The sequence below is a fragment of the Microcebus murinus genome, unplaced genomic scaffold (assembly GCF_040939455.1).
Source record: "Microcebus murinus isolate Inina unplaced genomic scaffold, M.murinus_Inina_mat1.0 scaf006_hap2_Mmur4.0, whole genome shotgun sequence".
In the NCBI taxonomy this organism is placed as follows: Eukaryota; Metazoa; Chordata; class Mammalia; order Primates; family Cheirogaleidae; genus Microcebus; species Microcebus murinus.
Window position 1 is genome coordinate 920,971 of NW_027438952.1, and position 16,340 is coordinate 937,310.

At 62.8% G+C, this 16,340-nt stretch overlaps 4 pseudogenes; all 4 read right to left on the reverse strand.

Moving 5' to 3' along the window:
* Positions 1–3,845: 3,845 nt before the first annotated feature.
* LOC142866612 (uncharacterized) lies at positions 3,846–3,964 on the reverse strand (annotated as a pseudogene).
* A 3,848-nt stretch (positions 3,965–7,812) lies between these two features.
* Positions 7,813–7,931, reverse strand: LOC142866613 (uncharacterized; annotated as a pseudogene).
* A 3,851-nt stretch (positions 7,932–11,782) lies between these two features.
* On the reverse strand, positions 11,783–11,901 carry LOC142866614 (uncharacterized; annotated as a pseudogene).
* Positions 11,902–15,751: 3,850 nt separating this feature from the next.
* LOC142866615 (uncharacterized) lies at positions 15,752–15,870 on the reverse strand (annotated as a pseudogene).
* Between the last annotated feature and the right edge of the window lie 470 nt (positions 15,871–16,340).

Genomic DNA, 16,340 nt, shown 5'->3' on the forward strand with positions numbered 1-16,340 from the left:
GGCGGAGGGCGCCCCTGCCCCGCTCAAGAAGCCGAGCCTCTCTGCGCTTCCCCGCCGCCGCCTCCCGCCCCAGGCCCCGCGCCGGGCCGGGCCTGTTGAGTTCGCCGGCGGCCGGGTCCGGCGGGCTCCGAGGGACCGGGGTGATGGGCGGGGCAGGGCGGGGCGGGGGGCTGTCTCTCTCTACACACACACACACTCACACTCACTCACACTCACACAAGATGCGCCTCCACGGCTGGACTCGCCAAGGTGGAGACCTTCCAGCCCCCCTCCTCTCCCCGCCTGGCCTCCTTCACCTACCCGCCGCCCACCCCCAGCGCGTCGCCGCCGCTGACTGCGCACGCGCCCGGCGCTCGCCCTCTGACCCCAGCCAGGGGCCGCCCTCCCCCACAACCGCTTTCAGCTGTGCCCCCCTCCCCCCGCCCTGTGGGTGGGCTGCCGCCTATTCCCCCGGGCCAGGACTGGGGCACAGCGCAAGGGGGAGGGGAGCGAGTGTATGGGGCATCTCTCTCTGGGGATGTGTCCCATGGGTGGGGTGGGGTGGGGTGGCGTGGTTTGTGGGGCGCTGAAGAAATCAGTCCCCTCCATCTCCCACCTCTGGAAAACGCCCAAGCCCTTGGAGAACTGCCGGCACCGCTACCGTGGGGGCCGGGACCCTCCTCTGTGTCCTCCTGTGGCCCAGTCCAAGGGGCCTGGGCCTGGCCGGGGCTGCATTGGACCCTGACCACCCTGGCGTGTGGACTCGCCAAAAATCGGCCATTAGATATTGGATTCCAGCTTCCTTGAGGTCATTTCACTAATGAGTGCACCGGAAAGAGTTTCCTAATCCATCTGTGAGGGTGGCAACTGAAAGAGAATTTGAAAGCTGACAGAATAGGCGAGGGAAGGCATAGGAGATTTCCACACCCAGCAAGGAAGCCTTTCCCGAAATGGAAGAAAGAAACGAGCAAACAGAGACACCGGTAGCCCGCCCGGATCAGAGTCTGCCCCCGAGAGAAAGCACCCTGACCAGGTTCACCCGTGGGTGGGTGGCGAGCTAGCGGCATTCAGAAGAGCGAGGCCCGCAGTCTGTGCGGAAGACACCTGCACTCGGGTGTGTGTGGCGGCGCGATTCCCAAGCAGCTCCAGATGTTAAACCAAGGAGAAGCCAGGGAGTTCCCAACGCCCCAGGTGTCCTCAGCCCACGACTGGCTGCTGTGGGAATGCGAAGCCCGGCTCCTTGTCTCAGAGCGGGGTTCCCAGGAGGATCAGGCTGAAGCTGGGACTTGGCCGCAAAGTGTCCCCTCGCATGGCCACCCCCTTCCCCTTCCTGCTCCTCTACTCCTGGTGCCCCTCCATCCAGGGGCCAGACCTTAAAGAGTCACCGCAAGAGAATCCTGGTCCCAAAGGAGCCTTCTGGGGGACCGGTGCTGAGAGAGGTTGTGGGCATGGCCCGCTGGGGCTCTGCCCGACCCAGGGCTGAGAGACGCCACCTCCCAGCTCTGGGTCCCTGCAGGAAGTGTTGGCAAGCACAGGGCCAGTCCTCCAAAGGCCCAGGTACAGGGAGCCCAGGCCAAGCAGCCTGTGGAAGAAGCCACTTGCCGTGCCACCCCGGGAACAGGACTGCAGGCCCCGGCCCTTCCCACCTCCTCCTCCTCCTCTTCCCCCCCACCCCCCGCCCCCACCCCTCCACCGACATGGCACAGGGCTCAGAGACACCTCAGACCCTTGCTACCCAAAGTGCAAAGGGCATCGGTTGCTCCTCCAAACCCCCCGCCCAGCAGACCACGTTGTCCAGCCAGCCCCCGGGCCTCCCTGGGGTGCCCAGCACAAAAGTGCAGACACCCACCGGACCCTCAGTCTCAGTTTTCGGATGTTTTTGCCACTCTAAGGACCCGCAGGCCAGCTGGGCCTTCGGGCAGGACAGAGAGCCCCGGAATCCGACGTGGAGAGCTGCGTGTACGTCCCCATCAGGAGGCGGTCCCCACCTCCGGGGCTCTCCCCTTGCGGGGAGCGGCAGCCCCAGGGCCTCAGGCAAGACACCAGGCTGGGCCCCCCCACGGCACAGCGGGGGGGGGGGGGGGAGGGGGCACAGCGGGGGGGCACGATCCCCGCACAAGCGCCTTAGGGACGGCTTCTGGAGACTGCTGCGGCCACCCTGCTGCCGGGTTTCTGGAGGGCTTCCTGGAAGCAGCATCCACACCAAGCCCTTGGAAGGCCCAGGCGACGGAGGAGCCAGCCGGTCAGGCAGGGGCCGAGGACGGTGAGAGGCCGGGCGGGAAGGAGCATGTCAGGCAGGGGCAGAGGACGGTGACAGGCCGGGCGGGAAGGAGCCGGTCAGGCGGGGGCCCAGGACAGTGACGGGCCTGGCCGGGGAGGAGCGAGTCAGGCAGGGGCAGAGGAGACGGGCTGGGTAAGGGTTAGGGTTACAGTTAGGGCACAATTCACAATCGCAAAGATGTGGAAGCGACCCGAGTGCCCATCCATCCAGGAGTGCATTAATAAAATGTGGCGCGTGGACACCACGGAGTGCCATTCGGCTGTGAGGAGCAGCGGTGAGAGGGCACCTCTCGTGTTCTCCTGGCCAGAGCTGGAACCCGTTCCAGTAAGCCAAGTATCCCAAGAATGGACACACGAGCACCACGTGAGCGCGCTCACCGGCAAATTGGTACGAACGGATGGACACCTAAGTGCACTGAGAGGAATCCCCTTCCTTGGGTGGGTGTCGGGCGGGTGGGGGGAGGGGATGGGCATACACATCCATTAGGAATGGGGTGGGTGCGCACCGACTGGGGCATGGGCGCACTTGAAGCTAATGACCCGAGGGGGGAGGCTGGGAGAGGGCAACGTACCCGACCTTAACATTGGTACCCCCACAATACGCTGGAGGTATACAACATGAGAGGTAAATGAATAAGAACACAGGGGGGAGGGGGGCACGGGCAACACATGTCACCTGAATACTTGTACTCCCATCATCTGCTTGAAAAGAGAGAGAAAAGAAAATGCAATAATAGAGGCCGGGCGCGGTGGCTCACGCCTGTAATCCTAGCTCTTGGGAGGCCGAGGCGGGTGGATTGCTCAAGGTCAGGAGTTCAAAACCAGCCTGAGCAAGAGCGAGACCCCGTCTCTACTATAAATAGAAAGAAATTGATTGGCCAACTGATATATATATATATATAAAAAAAAATTAGCCGGGCATAGTGGCGCATGCCTGTAGTCCCAGCTACTCGGGAGGCTGAGGCAGAAGGATCACTCGAGCCCAGGAGTTTGAGGTTGCTGTGAGCTAGGGTGACGCCACGGCACTCACTCTAGCCTGGACAACAAAGTGAGACTCTGTCTCAAAAAAAAAAAAAAAAAAGAAAAAAAAAAAAAGAAAATGCAATAATAGAGGTAAGAGACACTTTTTAAAAATAATGAATCCGAAGAGAAAAGTAAAAGGAGGCCTGTGGAGCAGGTCTGGGTGTGACTCCGGATCCCCCAACATCAGGTGCCACCACCAAAGATTCCTACGTGGAGCCCGTAGAACCCCAAAAGCAACGGGACGAGTTCTGGTCACATACTCCCTCAAAATGACATCCTGGCCTTCTTCTGGAACTCCCTCCCCTCTCAGACTCTCAAGGTTTCCTCCAGCGTGTCGGTTCCCACAGAGCAGACCTTTGGTCTGAGACCTGACAGTCCAGATGCCACGCGTGCTGCCGCGTGGCGGCGGTGTCGCGGCTTGGGACAAGAGGAGGCCCCACGGTGCGGGCTGGGGCGCCAGGCACAGCGGCGGGCGCTGAGGGTGGGGGTGAACCCCACCCCGGGCCGCCGCCGCGCTCCCAGAAAGGGGACAGAACGAGAGGCAAAAAAAAAAAAAAAGCCGCCGCCTAGGGCACCCGTGATTCCCGGGCGGTCTCCCATCCAAGTACTAACGAGGCCCGACCCTGCTTAGCTTCCGAGACCAGAGGAGATGGGGGGCGTTCAGGGTGGTGTGGCCCTAGACGGCGGAGGGCGCCCCTGCCCCGCTCAAGAAGCCGAGCCTCTCTGCGCTTCCCCGCCGCCGCCTCCCGCCCCAGGCCCCGCGCCGGGCCGGGCCTGTTGAGTTCGCCGGCGGCCGGGTCCGGCGGGCTCCGAGGGACCGGGGTGATGGGCGGGGCAGGGCGGGGCGGGGGGCTGTCTCTCTCTACACACACACACACTCACACTCACTCACACTCACACAAGATGCGCCTCCACGGCTGGACTCGCCAAGGTGGAGACCTTCCAGCCCCCCTCCTCTCCCCGCCTGGCCTCCTTCACCTACCCGCCGCCCACCCCCAGCGCGTCGCCGCCGCTGACTGCGCACGCGCCCGGCGCTCGCCCTCTGACCCCAGCCAGGGGCCGCCCTCCCCCACAACCGCTTTCAGCTGTGCCCCCCTCCCCCCGCCCTGTGGGTGGGCTGCCGCCTATTCCCCCGGGCCAGGACTGGGGCACAGCGCAAGGGGGAGGGGAGCGAGTGTATGGGGCATCTCTCTCTGGGGATGTGTCCCATGGGTGGGGTGGGGTGGGGTGGCGTGGTTTGTGGGGCGCTGAAGAAATCAGTCCCCTCCATCTCCCACCTCTGGAAAACGCCCAAGCCCTTGGAGAACTGCCGGCACCGCTACCGTGGGGGCCGGGACCCTCCTCTGTGTCCTCCTGTGGCCCAGTCCAAGGGGCCTGGGCCTGGCCGGGGCTGCATTGGACCCTGACCACCCTGGCGTGTGGACTCGCCAAAAATCGGCCATTAGATATTGGATTCCAGCTTCCTTGAGGTCATTTCACTAATGAGTGCACCGGAAAGAGTTTCCTAATCCATCTGTGAGGGTGGCAACTGAAAGAGAATTTGAAAGCTGACAGAATAGGCGAGGGAAGGCATAGGAGATTTCCACACCCAGCAAGGAAGCCTTTCCCGAAATGGAAGAAAGAAACGAGCAAACAGAGACACCGGTAGCCCGCCCGGATCAGAGTCTGCCCCCGAGAGAAAGCACCCTGACCAGGTTCACCCGTGGGTGGGTGGCGAGCTAGCGGCATTCAGAAGAGCGAGGCCCGCAGTCTGTGCGGAAGACACCTGCACTCGGGTGTGTGTGGCGGCGCGATTCCCAAGCAGCTCCAGATGTTAAACCAAGGAGAAGCCAGGGAGTTCCCAACGCCCCAGGTGTCCTCAGCCCACGACTGGCTGCTGTGGGAATGCGAAGCCCGGCTCCTTGTCTCAGAGCGGGGTTCCCAGGAGGATCAGGCTGAAGCTGGGACTTGGCCGCAAAGTGTCCCCTCGCATGGCCACCCCCTTCCCCTTCCTGCTCCTCTACTCCTGGTGCCCCTCCATCCAGGGGCCAGACCTTAAAGAGTCACCGCAAGAGAATCCTGGTCCCAAAGGAGCCTTCTGGGGGACCGGTGCTGAGAGAGGTTGTGGGCATGGCCCGCTGGGGCTCTGCCCGACCCAGGGCTGAGAGACGCCACCTCCCAGCTCTGGGTCCCTGCAGGAAGTGTTGGCAAGCACAGGGCCAGTCCTCCAAAGGCCCAGGTACAGGGAGCCCAGGCCAAGCAGCCTGTGGAAGAAGCCACTTGCCGTGCCACCCCGGGAACAGGACTGCAGGCCCCGGCCCTTCCCACCTCCTCCTCCTCCTCTTCCCCCCCACCCCCCGCCCCCACCCCTCCACCGACATGGCACAGGGCTCAGAGACACCTCAGACCCTTGCTACCCAAAGTGCAAAGGGCATCGGTTGCTCCTCCAAACCCCCCGCCCAGCAGACCACGTTGTCCAGCCAGCCCCCGGGCCTCCCTGGGGTGCCCAGCACAAAAGTGCAGACACCCACCGGACCCTCAGTCTCAGTTTTCGGATGTTTTTGCCACTCTAAGGACCCGCAGGCCAGCTGGGCCTTCGGGCAGGACAGAGAGCCCCGGAATCCGACGTGGAGAGCTGCGTGTACGTCCCCATCAGGAGGCGGTCCCCACCTCCGGGGCTCTCCCCTTGCGGGGAGCGGCAGCCCCAGGGCCTCAGGCAAGACACCAGGCTGGGCCCCCCCACGGCACAGCGGGGGGGGGGGGGGGGGAGGGGGCACAGCGGGGGGGCACGTTCCCCGCACAAGCGCCTTAGGGACGGCTGCTGGAGACTGCTGCGGCCACCCTGCTGCCGGGTTTCTGGAGGGCTTCCTGGAAGCAGCGTCCACACCAAGCCCTTGGAAGGCCCAGGCGACGGAGGAGCCAGCCGGTCAGGCAGGGGCCGAGGACGGTGAGAGGCCGGGCGGGAAGGAGCATGTCAGGCAGGGGCAGAGGACGGTGACAGGCCGGGCGGGAAGGAGCCGGTCAGGCGGGGGCCCAGGACAGTGACGGGCCTGGCCGGGGAGGAGCGAGTCAGGCAGGGGCAGAGGAGACGGGCTGGGTAAGGGTTAGGGTTACAGTTAGGGCACAATTCACAATCGCAAAGATGTGGAAGCGACCCGAGTGCCCATCCATCCAGGAGTGCATTAATAAAATGTGGCGCGTGGACACCACGGAGTGCCATTCGGCTGTGAGGAGCAGCGGTGAGAGGGCACCTCTCGTGTTCTCCTGGCCAGAGCTGGAACCCGTTCCAGTAAGCCAAGTATCCCAAGAATGGACACACGAGCACCACGTGAGCGCGCTCACCGGCAAATTGGTACGAACGGATGGACACCTAAGTGGACAGAGAGGAATCCCCTTCCTCGGGTGGGTGTCGGGCGGGTGGGGGGAGGGGATGGGCATACACATCCATTAGGAATGGGGTGGGTGCGCACCGACTGGGGCATGGGCGCACTTGAAGCTAATGACCCGAGGGGGGAGGCTGGGAGAGGGCAACGTACCCGACCTTAACATTGGTACCCCCACAATACGCTGGAGGTATACAACATGAGAGGTAAATGAATAAGAACACAGGGGGGAGGGGGGCACGGGCAACACATGTCACCTGAATACTTGTACTCCCATCATCTGCTTGAAAAGAGAGAGAAAAGAAAATGCAATAATAGAGGCCGGGCGCGGTGGCTCACGCCTGTAATCCTAGCTCTTGGGAGGCCGAGGCGGGTGGATTGCTCAAGGTCAGGAGTTCAAAACCAGCCTGAGCAAGAGCGAGACCCCGTCTCTACTATAAATAGAAAGAAATTGATTGGCCAACTGATATATATATATATATAAAAAAAAATTAGCCGGGCATAGTGGCGCATGCCTGTAGTCCCAGCTACTCGGGAGGCTGAGGCAGAAGGATCACTCGAGCCCAGGAGTTTGAGGTTGCTGTGAGCTAGGGTGACGCCACGGCACTCACTCTAGCCTGGACAACAAAGTGAGACTCTGTCTCAAAAAAAAAAAAAAAAAAAGAAAAAAAAAAAAAGAAAATGCAATAATAGAGGTAAGAGACACTTTTTAAAAATAATGAATCCGAAGAGAAAAGTAAAAGGAGGCCTGTGGAGCAGGTCTGGGTGTGACTCCGGATCCCCCAACATCAGGTGCCACCACCAAAGATTCCTACGTGGAGCCCGTAGAACCCCAAAAGCAACGGGACGAGTTCTGGTCACATACTCCCTCAAAATGACATCCTGGCCTTCTTCTGGAACTCCCTCCCCTCTCAGACTCTCAAGGTTTCCTCCAGCGTGTCGGTTCCCACAGAGCAGACCTTTGGTCTGAGACCTGACAGTCCAGATGCCACGCGTGCTGCCGCGTGGCGGCGGTGTCGCGGCTTGGGACAAGAGGAGGCCCCACGGTGCGGGCTGGGGCGCCAGGCACAGCGGCGGGCGCTGAGGGTGGGGGTGACCCCCACCCCGGGCCGCCGCCGCGCTCCCAGAAAGGGGACAGAACGAGAGGCAAAAAAAAAAAAAAAGCCGCCGCCTAGGGCACCCGTGATTCCCGGGCGGTCTCCCATCCAAGTACTAACGAGGCCCGACCCTGCTTAGCTTCCGAGACCAGAGGAGATGGGGGGCGTTCAGGGTGGTGTGGCCCTAGACGGCGGAGGGCGCCCCTGCCCCGCTCAAGAAGCCGAGCCTCTCTGCGCTTCCCCGCCGCCGCCTCCCGCCCCAGGCCCCGCGCCGGGCCGGGCCTGTTGAGTTCGCCGGCGGCCGGGTCCGGCGGGCTCCGAGGGACCGGGGTGATGGGCGGGGCGGGGCGGGGCGGGGGGCTGTCTCTCTCTACACACACACACACTCACACTCACTCACACTCACACAAGATGCGCCTCCACGGCTGGACTCGCCAAGGTGGAGACCTTCCAGCCCCCCTCCTCTCCCCGCCTGGCCTCCTTCACCTACCCGCCGCCCACCCCCAGCGCGTCGCCGCCGCTGACTGCGCACGCGCCCGGCGCTCGCCCTCTGACCCCAGCCAGGGGCCGCCCTCCCCCACAACCGCTTTCAGCTGTGCCCCCCTCCCCCCGCCCTGTGGGTGGGCTGCCGCCTATTCCCCCGGGCCAGGGCTGGGGCACAGCGCAAGGGGGAGGGGAGCGAGTGTATGGGGCATCTCTCTCTGGGGATGTGTCCCATGGGTGGGGTGGGGTGGGGTGGGGTGGCGTGGTTTGTGGGGCGCTGAAGAAATCAGTCCCCTCCATCTCCCACCTCTGGAAAACGCCCAAGCCCTTGGAGAACTGCCGGCACCGCTACCGTGGGGGCCGGGACCCTCCTCTGTGTCCTCCTGTGGCCCAGTCCAAGGGGCCTGGGCCTGGCCGGGGCTGCATTGGACCCCGACCACCCTGGCGTGTGGACTCGCTAAAAATCGGCGATTAGATATTGGATTCCAGCTTCCTTGAGGTCATTTCACTAATGAGTGCACCGGAAAGAGTTTCCTAATCCATCTGTGAGGGTGGCAACTGAAAGAGAATTTGAAAGCTGACAGAATAGGCGAGGGAAGGCATAGGAGATTTCCACACCCAGCAAGGAAGCCTTTCCCGAAATGGAAGAAAGAAACGAGCAAACAGAGACACCGGTAGCCCGCCCGGATCAGAGTCTGCCCCCGAGAGAAAGCACCCTGACCAGGTTCACCCGTGGGTGGGTGGCGAGCTAGCGGCATTCAGAAGAGCGAGGCCCGCAGTCTGTGCGGAAGACACCTGCACTCGGGTGTGTGTGGCGGCGCGATTCCCAAGCAGCTCCAGATGTTAAACCAAGGAGAAGCCAGGGAGTTCCCAACGCCCCAGGTGTCCTCAGCCCACGACTGGCTGCTGTGGGAATGCGAAGCCCGGCTCCTTGTCTCAGAGCGGGGTTCCCAGGAGGATCAGGCTGAAGCTGGGACTTGGCCGCAAAGTGTCCCCTCGCATGGCCACCCCCTTCCCCTTCCTGCTCCTCTACTCCTGGTGCCCCTCCATCCAGGGGCCAGACCTTAAAGAGTCACCGCAAGAGAATCCTGGTCCCAAAGGAGCCTTCTGGGGGACCGGTGCTGAGAGAGGTTGTGGGCATGGCCCGCTGGGGCTCTGCCCGACCCAGGGCTGAGAGACGCCACCTCCCAGCTCTGGGTCCCTGCAGGAAGTGTTGGCAAGCACAGGGCCAGTCCTCCAAAGGCCCAGGTACAGGGAGCCCAGGCCAAGCAGCCTGTGGAAGAAGCCACTTGCCGTGCCACCCCGGGAACAGGACTGCAGGCCCCGGCCCTTCCCACCTCCTCCTCCTCCTCTTCCCCCCCACCCCCCGCCCCCACCCCTCCACCGACATGGCACAGGGCTCAGAGACACCTCAGACCCTTGCTACCCAAAGTGCAAAGGGCATCGGTTGCTCCTCCAAACCCCCCGCCCAGCAGACCACGTTGTCCAGCCAGCCCCCGGGCCTCCCTGGGGTGCCCAGCACAAAAGTGCAGACACCCACCGGACCCTCAGTCTCAGTTTTCGGATGTTTTTGCCACTCTAAGGACCCGCAGGCCAGCTGGGCCTTCGGGCAGGACAGAGAGCCCCGGAATCCGACGTGGAGAGCTGCGTGTACGTCCCCATCAGGAGGCGGTCCCCACCTCCGGGGCTCTCCCCTTGCGGGGAGCGGCAGCCCCAGGGCCTCAGGCAAGACACCAGGCTGGGCCCCCCCACGGCACAGCGGGGGGGGGGGGGGGAGGGGGCACAGCGGGGGGGCACGTTCCCCGCACAAGCGCCTTAGGGACGGCTGCTGGAGACTGCTGCGGCCACCCTGCTGCCGGGTTTCTGGAGGGCTTCCTGGAAGCAGCGTCCACACCAAGCCCTTGGAAGGCCCAGGCGACGGAGGAGCCAGCCGGTCAGGCAGGGGCCGAGGACGGTGAGAGGCCGGGCGGGAAGGAGCATGTCAGGCAGGGGCAGAGGACGGTGACAGGCCGGGCGGGAAGGAGCCGGTCAGGCGGGGGCCCAGGACAGTGACGGGCCTGGCCGGGGAGGAGCGAGTCAGGCAGGGGCAGAGGAGACGGGCTGGGTAAGGGTTAGGGTTACAGTTAGGGCACAATTCACAATCGCAAAGATGTGGAAGCGACCCGAGTGCCCATCCATCCAGGAGTGCATTAATAAAATGTGGCGCGTGGACACCACGGAGTGCCATTCGGCTGTGAGGAGCAGCGGTGAGAGGGCACCTCTCGTGTTCTCCTGGCCAGAGCTGGAACCCGTTCCAGTAAGCCAAGTATCCCAAGAATGGACACACGAGCACCACGTGAGCGCGCTCACCGGCAAATTGGTACGAACGGATGGACACCTAAGTGGACAGAGAGGAATCCCCTTCCTCGGGTGGGTGTCGGGCGGGTGGGGGGAGGGGATGGGCATACACATCCATTAGGAATGGGGTGGGTGCGCACCGACTGGGGCATGGGCGCACTTGAAGCTAATGACCCGAGGGGGGAGGCTGGGAGAGGGCAACGTACCCGACCTTAACATTGGTACCCCCACAATACGCTGGAGGTATACAACATGAGAGGTAAATGAATAAGAACACAGGGGGGAGGGGGGCACGGGCAACACATGTCACCTGAATACTTGTACTCCCATCATCTGCTTGAAAAGAGAGAGAAAAGAAAATGCAATAATAGAGGCCGGGCGCGGTGGCTCACGCCTGTAATCCTAGCTCTTGGGAGGCCGAGGCGGGTGGATTGCTCAAGGTCAGGAGTTCAAAACCAGCCTGAGCAAGAGCGAGACCCCGTCTCTACTATAAATAGAAAGAAATTGATTGGCCAACTGATATATATATATATATAAAAAAAAATTAGCCGGGCATAGTGGCGCATGCCTGTAGTCCCAGCTACTCGGGAGGCTGAGGCAGAAGGATCACTCGAGCCCAGGAGTTTGAGGTTGCTGTGAGCTAGGGTGACGCCACGGCACTCACTCTAGCCTGGACAACAAAGTGAGACTCTGTCTCAAAAAAAAAAAAAAAAAAGAAAAAAAAAAAAAAGAAAATGCAATAATAGAGGTAAGAGACACTTTTTAAAAATAATGAATCCGAAGAGAAAAGTAAAAGGAGGCCTGTGGAGCAGGTCTGGGTGTGACTCCGGATCCCCCAACATCAGGTGCCACCACCAAAGATTCCTACGTGGAGCCCGTAGAACCCCAAAAGCAACGGGACGAGTTCTGGTCACATACTCCCTCAAAATGACATCCTGGCCTTCTTCTGGAACTCCCTCCCCTCTCAGACTCTCAAGGTTTCCTCCAGCGTGTCGGTTCCCACAGAGCAGACCTTTGGTCTGAGACCTGACAGTCCAGATGCCACGCGTGCTGCCGCGTGGCGGCGGTGTCGCGGCTTGGGACAAGAGGAGGCCCCACGGTGCGGGCTGGGGCGCCAGGCACAGCGGCGGGCGCTGAGGGTGGGGGTGACCCCCACCCCGGGCCGCCGCCGCGCTCCCAGAAAGGGGACAGAACGAGAGGCAAAAAAAAAAAAAAAGCCGCCGCCTAGGGCACCCGTGATTCCCGGGCGGTCTCCCATCCAAGTACTAACGAGGCCCGACCCTGCTTAGCTTCCGAGACCAGAGGAGATGGGGGGCGTTCAGGGTGGTGTGGCCCTAGACGGCGGAGGGCGCCCCTGCCCCGCTCAAGAAGCCGAGCCTCTCTGCGCTTCCCCGCCGCCGCCTCCCGCCCCAGGCCCCGCGCCGGGCCGGGCCTGTTGAGTTCGCCGGCGGCCGGGTCCGGCGGGCTCCGAGGGACCGGGGTGATGGGCGGGGCGGGGCGGGGCGGGGGGCTGTCTCTCTCTACACACACACACACTCACACTCACTCACACTCACACAAGATGCGCCTCCACGGCTGGACTCGCCAAGGTGGAGACCTTCCAGCCCCCCTCCTCTCCCCGCCTGGCCTCCTTCACCTACCCGCCGCCCACCCCCAGCGCGTCGCCGCCGCTGACTGCGCACGCGCCCGGCGCTCGCCCTCTGACCCCAGCCAGGGGCCGCCCTCCCCCACAACCGCTTTCAGCTGTGCCCCCCTCCCCCCGCCCTGTGGGTGGGCTGCCGCCTATTCCCCCGGGCCAGGGCTGGGGCACAGCGCAAGGGGGAGGGGAGCGAGTGTATGGGGCATCTCTCTCTGGGGATGTGTCCCATGGGTGGGGTGGGGTGGGGTGGGGTGGCGTGGTTTGTGGGGCGCTGAAGAAATCAGTCCCCTCCATCTCCCACCTCTGGAAAACGCCCAAGCCCTTGGAGAACTGCCGGCACCGCTACCGTGGGGGCCGGGACCCTCCTCTGTGTCCTCCTGTGGCCCAGTCCAAGGGGCCTGGGCCTGGCCGGGGCTGCATTGGACCCCGACCACCCTGGCGTGTGGACTCGCTAAAAATCGGCCATTAGATATTGGATTCCAGCTTCCTTGAGGTCATTTCACTAATGAGTGCACCGGAAAGAGTTTCCTAATCCATCTGTGAGGGTGGCAACTGAAAGAGAATTTGAAAGCTGACAGAATAGGCGAGGGAAGGCATAGGAGATTTCCACACCCAGCAAGGAAGCCTTTCCCGAAATGGAAGAAAGAAACGAGCAAACAGAGACACCGGTAGCCCGCCCGGATCAGAGTCTGCCCCCGAGAGAAAGCACCCTGACCAGGTTCACCCGTGGGTGGGTGGCGAGCTAGCGGCATTCAGAAGAGCGAGGCCCGCAGTCTGTGCGGAAGACACCTGCACTCGGGTGTGTGTGGCGGCGCGATTCCCAAGCAGCTCCAGATGTTAAACCAAGGAGAAGCCAGGGAGTTCCCAACGCCCCAGGTGTCCTCAGCCCACGACTGGCTGCTGTGGGAATGCGAAGCCCGGCTCCTTGTCTCAGAGCGGGGTTCCCAGGAGGATCAGGCTGAAGCTGGGACTTGGCCGCAAAGTGTCCCCTCGCATGGCCACCCCCTTCCCCTTCCTGCTCCTCTACTCCTGGTGCCCCTCCATCCAGGGGCCAGACCTTAAAGAGTCACCGCAAGAGAATCCTGGTCCCAAAGGAGCCTTCTGGGGGACCGGTGCTGAGAGAGGTTGTGGGCATGGCCCGCTGGGGCTCTGCCCGACCCAGGGCTGAGAGACGCCACCTCCCAGCTCTGGGTCCCTGCAGGAAGTGTTGGCAAGCACAGGGCCAGTCCTCCAAAGGCCCAGGTACAGGGAGCCCAGGCCAAGCAGCCTGTGGAAGAAGCCACTTGCCGTGCCACCCCGGGAACAGGACTGCAGGCCCCGGCCCTTCCCACCTCCTCCTCCTCCTCTTCCCCCCCACCCCCCGCCCCCACCCCTCCACCGACATGGCACAGGGCTCAGAGACACCTCAGACCCTTGCTACCCAAAGTGCAAAGGGCATCGGTTGCTCCTCCAAACCCCCCGCCCAGCAGACCACGTTGTCCAGCCAGCCCCCGGGCCTCCCTGGGGTGCCCAGCACAAAAGTGCAGACACCCACCGGACCCTCAGTCTCAGTTTTCGGATGTTTTTGCCACTCTAAGGACCCGCAGGCCAGCTGGGCCTTCGGGCAGGACAGAGAGCCCCGGAATCCGACGTGGAGAGCTGCGTGTACGTCCCCATCAGGAGGCGGTCCCCACCTCCGGGGCTCTCCCCTTGCGGGGAGCGGCAGCCCCAGGGCCTCAGGCAAGACACCAGGCTGGGCCCCCCCACGGCACAGCGGGGGGGGGGGGGGAGGGGGCACAGCGGGGGGGCACGTTCCCCGCACAAGCGCCTTAGGGACGGCTGCTGGAGACTGCTGCGGCCACCCTGCTGCCGGGTTTCTGGAGGGCTTCCTGGAAGCAGCGTCCACACCAAGCCCTTGGAAGGCCCAGGCGACGGAGGAGCCAGCCGGTCAGGCAGGGGCCGAGGACGGTGAGAGGCCGGGCGGGAAGGAGCATGTCAGGCAGGGGCAGAGGACGGTGACAGGCCGGGCGGGAAGGAGCCGGTCAGGCGGGGGCCCAGGACAGTGACGGGCCTGGCCGGGGAGGAGCGAGTCAGGCAGGGGCAGAGGAGACGGGCTGGGTAAGGGTTAGGGTTACAGTTAGGGCACAATTCACAATCGCAAAGATGTGGAAGCGACCCGAGTGCCCATCCATCCAGGAGTGCATTAATAAAATGTGGCGCGTGGACACCACGGAGTGCCATTCGGCTGTGAGGAGCAGCGGTGAGAGGGCACCTCTCGTGTTCTCCTGGCCAGAGCTGGAACCCGTTCCAGTAAGCCAAGTATCCCAAGAATGGACACACGAGCACCACGTGAGCGCGCTCACCGGCAAATTGGTACGAACGGATGGACACCTAAGTGGACAGAGAGGAATCCCCTTCCTCGGGTGGGTGTCGGGCGGGTGGGGGGAGGGGATGGGCATACACATCCATTAGGAATGGGGTGGGTGCGCACCGACTGGGGCATGGGCGCACTTGAAGCTAATGACCCGAGGGGGGAGGCTGGGAGAGGGCAACGTACCCGACCTTAACATTGGTACCCCCACAATACGCTGGAGGTATACAACATGAGAGGTAAATGAATAAGAACACAGGGGGGAGGGGGGCACGGGCAACACATGTCACCTGAATACTTGTACTCCCATCATCTGCTTGAAAAGAGAGAGAAAAGAAAATGCAATAATAGAGGCCGGGCGCGGTGGCTCACGCCTGTAATCCTAGCTCTTGGGAGGCCGAGGCGGGTGGATTGCTCAAGGTCAGGAGTTCAAAACCAGCCTGAGCAAGAGCGAGACCCCGTCTCTACTATAAATAGAAAGAAATTGATTGGCCAACTGATATATATATATATATAAAAAAAAATTAGCGGGCATAGTGGCGCATGCCTGTAGTCCCAGCTACTCGGGAGGCTGAGGCAGAAGGATCACTCGAGCCCAGGAGTTTGAGGTTGCTGTGAGCTAGGGTGACGCCACGGCACTCACTCTAGCCTGGACAACAAAGTGAGACTCTGTCTCAAAAAAAAAAAAAAAAAAAGAAAAAAAAAAAAAAGAAAATGCAATAATAGAGGTAAGAGACACTTTTTAAAAATAATGAATCCGAAGAGAAAAGTAAAAGGAGGCCTGTGGAGCAGGTCTGGGTGTGACTCCGGATCCCCCAACATCAGGTGCCACCACCAAAGATTCCTACGTGGAGCCCGTAGAACCCCAAAAGCAACGGGACGAGTTCTGGTCACATACTCCCTCAAAATGACATCCTGGCCTTCTTCTGGAACTCCCTCCCCTCTCAGACTCTCAAGGTTTCCTCCAGCGTGTCGGTTCCCACAGAGCAGACCTTTGGTCTGAGACCTGACAGTCCAGATGCCACGCGTGCTGCCGCGTGGCGGCGGTGTCGCGGCTTGGGACAAGAGGAGGCCCCACGGTGCGGGCTGGGGCGCCAGGCACAGCGGCGGGCGCTGAGGGTGGGGGTGACCCCCACCCCGGGCCGCCGCCGCGCTCCCAGAAAGGGGACAGAACGAGAGGCAAAAAAAAAAAAAAAGCCGCCGCCTAGGGCACCCGTGATTCCCGGGCGGTCTCCCATCCAAGTACTAACGAGGCCCGACCCTGCTTAGCTTCCGAGACCAGAGGAGATGGGGGGCGTTCAGGGTGGTGTGGCCCTAGACGGCGGAGGGCGCCCCTGCCCCGCTCAAGAAGCCGAGCCTCTCTGCGCTTCCCCGCCGCCGCCTCCCGCCCCAGGCCCCGCGCCGGGCCGGGCCTGTTGAGTTCGCCGGCGGCCGGGTCCGGCGGGCTCCGAGGGACCGGGGTGATGGGCGGGGCGGGGCGGGGCGGGGGGCTGTCTCTCTCTACACACACACACACTCACACTCACTCACACTCACACAAGATGCGCCTCCACGGCTGGACTCGCCAAGGTGGAGACCTTCCAGCCCCCCTCCTCTCCCCGCCTGGCCTCCTTCACCTACCCGCCGCCCACCCCCAGCGCGTCGCCGCCGCTGACTGCGCACGCGCCCGGCGCTCGCCCTCTGACCCCAGCCAGGGGCCGCCCTCCCCCACAACCGCTTTCAGCTGTGCCCCCCTCCCCCCGCCCTGTGGGTGGGCTGCCGCCTATTCCCCCGGGCCAGGGCTGGGGCAC